We start from the raw sequence: 5,915 nt of genomic DNA on the forward strand, positions 1-5,915 counted from the left end.
GTGTGTGTGTGTGTGTGTGTGTGATATGGGTCTGAGATGGGAACTTTCTGCCTCTCTACTCCACACAATCCCCGATTTTTTATTTGCATCTTTATAAATAATATCTAATGTACATGTATATGAAACTGCTGTGTGTTTCTTTGTTTGCATGAGTGAGATGTGAGCCTGACAACTGTCTCACTGACACGGCCGGGTGACCGTCAAATTGCGTCTCATCTTCCCTAGCGCTAAAACCACCAGACCTTGTTAAAACATATGCATTTAGAAATTCATAACTTTGCTTACAGTTATCGTCCGCTGGTGCGACCTTTGCGGACGTCTGTCTGAAAAGTCTTCATGAGTTTTATTTGGGTTTTAAATGAATTAACAGGAAGCAAATGCATTGTTTTCGCTTTTTTTTTTTTTCTTACTTCACAGCTGTGCCACCAACTTTGCGTTGCCACCAGTTCCCTTTCGCTTTTTTTTTTTTTTTACAAATAAAAGTCTGATAAAATGCGGTTTTTGGCTCTCAGTGAAGGTTTTTGGAGTTGGTCTCTTCCAGCTTTCCGATGTTTTGATGAGTAAATTAGTTCAAGCTCAGACAGATTGAACAGAGACTTGACTTCATTATTTTTGGGATTTAGGTTCGGACTTTGATTGGACCATCCATATGCTTTCATATAAACCTTTAGAACTGGTGTGCATTTTGTCCTGCTGGACTGAGAACTTTCACATCAATCTCAAGTGTTTCAGAGCCTTAATCAAGTTTTCTTCCCAGATTGTTCTGTATGTTTTCCAGCTCAATTTCTTTTGCCTACTTATGGAAAGTATTGCCCCACAATAATACCACATAGTTTTTTCCCAGGCTATGATCTATTCACAGTGATGTGTCTTGCAAGGTTTCATACATATATAAAAAATAACAATCTTGGTCTCATCTGACCAGAGTATCTACGTTCACATGCCTACTCTGTCCCTACATGGTGCAACAAACTATGAGTTCTTTTATTTTTCTTTTTGCCACCCTTCTGTAAAGTCTATATAATGAATAATTGCCATGGTGAATATTTGCAGCTCCTCCAGAGATGCCATTACCTCGTGGCTGCATTTCTAAATACAGCAGCAACTTCCTAACTCAATCTTTAGTTTCATGTTCCTGTCATTTTCAGACAATTGAATGAACAATGCTTCATGCACTAGTTAAAATCTTGGGTTAGTGTTTTATAACATAACATGCTTTAAAGGTTTCAGCAGTTTTCTTCCTGACCTGTCTGCTGTGTTGATTGGCCTCCATGATGCTGGTTAGTCTTCACCGACAAACCTCAGAGGCCTTCGAAGAACAGCTGGATCTGCACTGGGATTAAATTATTCACAACTTGACTCAGTTTAAATGTGCTTTCTGGATGCGCTGCTTATTATTTAGGGGCAACATAAAGGGGGCTGAACACAAAGCAAGGCACACTATTTTCTACATCCTGTATGTATTTCCTTATTGTGACATTTCTGGTTGTCATGAGACAAAATAAGAAATGTTTAAAATGTACCCTACAGTGTTGCAGTAAAGACACTTTTTTTCCCCATGTATTTGTTGAGAAAACTGGCAGCTGCAAATGCATTTGTGACTTTTAGAAGCTGGTCACATGTTGATTAGATGCAGATCAGGTAATAGTTTTGTCAATAATTAAGCGTACATACTCGGTGGCAGACACTGTCTGTCTTCCTGAGACAATTTTTAACACAGAAATCCTGTTAAATAGCAGCACCATCACCGTTCTGCACCTTCACAGGGCAACTGATTCGATTCCTTAACATGTTAAAGATGCATCCATCTGCTGTCTCCAAAGGTCACAGAATGCAGTGTCCACTTGTTTACGAGTTCATCAACACCCCAGTGGTCAGCGGCACACTCCGCCGCTCCCGCAGGGGTCAGAGGATGGAGTTCACCTCTGACCTGGCCAGCCCCCTGTAATAAAACGTTTCCGCTCACAATCATCAATCGGTTCCTTTCAGGAGGACCTCAGAGACACTAACATAAAAACGTCTTAATGAGGTTGTCCAAACCCAGCTTTAGGTGCCTGTTAAAAACAGGCCAGCGAAAGCTTGTAAATCGAGTACAATGTAAACACTAGTTACTGGATTCTGATCTGAAGAGGTGACCTGCAGATGTGAACATTAATTTCAGATTCACTGTCAAGACGGCAGACTGGAAATTCCCAGACCGAAAGAGAGAGCAGAATTTGAAGTTTGTAGTTTCAAAATAACATTTTCTTCAGGTGAAGCTCTCCTCTTCAGAGATAGAAGTAAAGAAACTGAATGATGAGTGAACGATGTATTCCCTGGAGGGGATCGGCGAGCCAGACAGCTATATGGGACCTCATGTCCAGAACCTTGGGGAGGTGGGACAGCGGCTGTCTGGGACAGACTCAGCCAATTATACTCTGGCTAGACACTCTTACATGCCATGCATGTGGGAATCCCCCTGAAATCTACCAACTCTCAGGTCCTGCTTATTATTATGCAGAAACAGAGAGAAAAAGGGAGATGAAAACTGAACACGGTCTTCTGATTTAAAAACAAAACGTGTGGCTTAATGGATAAATAGCACTTTGTTACTTTAGATACATACTAATGTTATCTATATTTGTGTATAAATTACGTAACCTGCAAAATAAGTTTACTGTAAGGAATTAAACATTTTTTTTAAACATACCTGTGGAAATAATATGAATATTTTGTGAGGAATCGAGACATATTCAGTCTTTGAAAAAGATAATTTTAAAAAGTTGTTGACGGTAATAATCACTTTTTTAGCATTTTGTCTGTGTTTGTAATTTCAATATACTCTTATTATCCTTCTGATAGTTTACCTCTGTATTTTGGATTTGCTATAATTATTTTGTACGTGTTTATAAATTTTATTTTAAAAGATATTGAGTTTATAATTATTGCATAAAACGCACGCTGACTTTTTCACATTCATATTAAAGCGTCAGTTTTCATCAAAGATACTGAGCTGCACAAAACAATTGCAGAAACACATAAGACCAACAGATGGAGGATGAAATATGCAAACATTGCAAATAAATCAGTTTGATCAAAATGTAATAATTACACAAGAATGTCCCGATAACTAGGTTATTTATTTTTTCATTTAAATTTGTTTTTTTTTTTGTTTTTTTTAAAAACAAAACAAAACAAAAAACAAAAAAAACAAAGATATGCCAGCAATGGTTTAATATTTTTCAATATCTCTGAAAAACTGAATGTTTGTTTGTCGATCCTCTTTTTCATATAAGCTGTATTTTAAAGAATTTATTGCACATCTAATTTAGGTATTTAACCTTTCAAAGTCTCAAGTATTCTAAACTAAATATGATTAAATGTTAAGATGTATTAAAAAGAGTGAAATAGCATTTATTTTAACACAGATACATAAAACAAACCAACTCCAGCATCAATAACTTCCTCCATCACAGTGTAAAAAAATACATACACATTATAAAACTGGTTATAAGGTGGTGGAAAGTGTAATCCTCATTGACTGAACATGTGTTGGAACATGAGGCTAAACAATAGAAAACTCATTTCTGACGTCTTCTTGCAGCGTTCGTATCAAACTCCACATCAGTTCCCAACGTTAGGAAGCCAAGGCCTCCATCCGTTGACTGCAGTCGGCCTCTGTTAGAATTATGTTTGTTATCATTCTTACATTTGTAATTTTATGTTACTAGTTGTTTTTCTATTTAGAAGTTCAGTGTTCAAATTTGTTGAAACTGGAGACACAATTAAATTTTCCTTAATCTCAAGCATGTTTTTACAGATGGTGACTTAGGTCTTCCTGGGATACTCCTGAGCTGTAAACCTATCTGTGTGTTAATTAAATTTCTGTGTTCCCCCTTCTTTGCTTCTGAATCCACATTCTACTGTGAAGATAGGATGTGGGGTTTTCACCCCCTCCATTCCTTTTCACACCCTTCTTGCTAATAAAAGAGACAAACAAACTGAAGGTTTTCAGAACACATGGTGAGCGGCTTGGAGAAGCAGTTCACTGTGTCTTCTCCTTCTGCAGAAGTTTGGTTGAAAACTCATATACGTTGTCTGTGGTTCTTTCTTTTTTTATGTAGGTTTGAGAAAATACCTATCAACCTGGTTCTTTCTTTTTTATGTAGGTTTGAGAAAATACCTATCAGCCTCTTGTCTGCACGTTATTTCACATTCACTTTTTAATCTTCAGTATCTTTATCGTTCGCAAAATGCATTTTAGACAGCAGATTTGGTGTTTTGGTTTTTTTTTTTTTTGTTTGTTTTGGTTTTTTTTTGGGGGGGGGAGGGTATTATTGTTCCAGACCCACTAGTCCAGGCTTTTATTAATGGAAACATTTTTCTTTATTCTGTTTTGTGGATTACTTGAAAAAGCTTAAATGTCTAATGCGTTCATAAGACACTTAATACAATTTTAAGGATTTATCCCAGAAACTTCTTTTTTTATCATTAAAATTAAGATTTTAATCTACATTTCCTGTTGTATAATGTTAAGTTTTACTTTTATTCCCTACGTTTATTGCATTTTTTACGGTAATTTAATCCCCTTTTGCCTTTTGTTCCTTATTGAGCTGTAAATAAATTCATATTGCGCATGAATGTGTTTTGCAACTAACAAGCCTTTTCTTACTTTGAGTTACTTCAACTTAAAGGAAACCTAAATGATTTAGTGAACTTTAGGGGGGGGGGTGGCAGAATAAAAGCAGAGCAGAGCACTTTCCATCTGGAGAGGAGACGTGATGAAGGAGCTCAGATACATGATGACTGATAAAGAAGTTATTGGAAGAAATGAGGCTTTACATTGCTGCAAGCAGCAGGCATGACATTTTCCTTGCAACCATCTGTTGGCTCAGCAGAAGCAGAATGAGTGAGACTCAAATACTCACTGGAAATAAAAAAAAACACACACACACACAATTTAAAGCTAATTAAAGATATTAGAATGACCCCATCTTCTGAACATATAGGAACCAAGTCATGCTGGTTAAATGGGGATCTAATGGGAGGTTTATTCAGCGTCATGCTACAGCTGCTGCTGCAGGAAGTCATTCCAACAAGCTGCAATTAGCTTTTACGATGATTCTTTCAAACTGAAAATAAAATGCACAGTGAAACTCTCCTTTTATTTCCACCTTTTCCATTATGGTTTTCATTGTATCAGTTTAATTTCCATTTCAGGCTGACAATGCAAGATTTGACTGGATTCAAATTGCAAAAGCACTGATGCAACTTTACTAATGATTCCTTCCTGTATCTGTTTTTTTTTCTTTCTACACAAGGAAAAAAACTTTTGATATTTGTAGCAGTAGGCTTAACTAACCATCTTTGAGCATGTTCATTTCTCAACTTTACTGTATAAATATGACAATAGCAATTTAGCATAGCTGACAAAAACTACTCATCCTGTCTGCAAAGTCCTAAATATTTGTTTTTATCCAGATAAAAAAAATATATAATTGATACATCTGTGATTGCATTCGCTTTTTTTTTTATTTGCACAAAATATCAGCATGAGCCAAAAGGCTGGAAAATGTCTGGTTAAATATATTGATTTTAAATGGATCACCTTTTATTGTTGCCTCCTGTAGTAAAATCTTATTTTTGTTTACATCTATGAAACCACTGATGTCACACTCTATTTCAAACTTATTGTCAAACTTATCTGAGTCTGCTTAGCCGACTCTTTGAGGAAACACATGGCATTATACCAGTCACACTCAGTAAATGTGATGGAAATTACAAGGAAAAATTAGAAGGTAATATATTTTTCTTATATTATTCATAGTGATTATTAGTCACTGTCACATCTTATTCTGTCAACAATCTGTGCATTTATTCACAGATCAGACCTACTGCTGCTGTCAAGAAAATGCTCTCAATCCTAATTCTGTCTA

At 36.2% G+C, this 5,915-nt stretch overlaps 1 long non-coding RNA gene across 1 annotated transcript in view; it reads right to left on the reverse strand.

The window, feature by feature from the left end:
* Positions 1 to 4,125, reverse strand: part of LOC107833267 (uncharacterized) — a 14,056-nt gene extending 9,931 nt beyond the window's left edge. Inside the window, exon 1 of the long non-coding RNA XR_001658980.1 lies at positions 3,978 to 4,125. This is a non-coding gene — a long non-coding RNA (uncharacterized LOC107833267). The remainder of the gene's footprint in view (positions 1 to 3,977) is intronic.
* Between the last annotated feature and the right edge of the window lie 1,790 nt (positions 4,126 to 5,915).

This window comes from Poecilia formosa, unplaced genomic scaffold (assembly GCF_000485575.1).
Source record: "Poecilia formosa unplaced genomic scaffold, Poecilia_formosa-5.1.2 Scaffold354, whole genome shotgun sequence".
NCBI classification, from domain to species: domain Eukaryota; kingdom Metazoa; phylum Chordata; class Actinopteri; order Cyprinodontiformes; family Poeciliidae; genus Poecilia; species Poecilia formosa.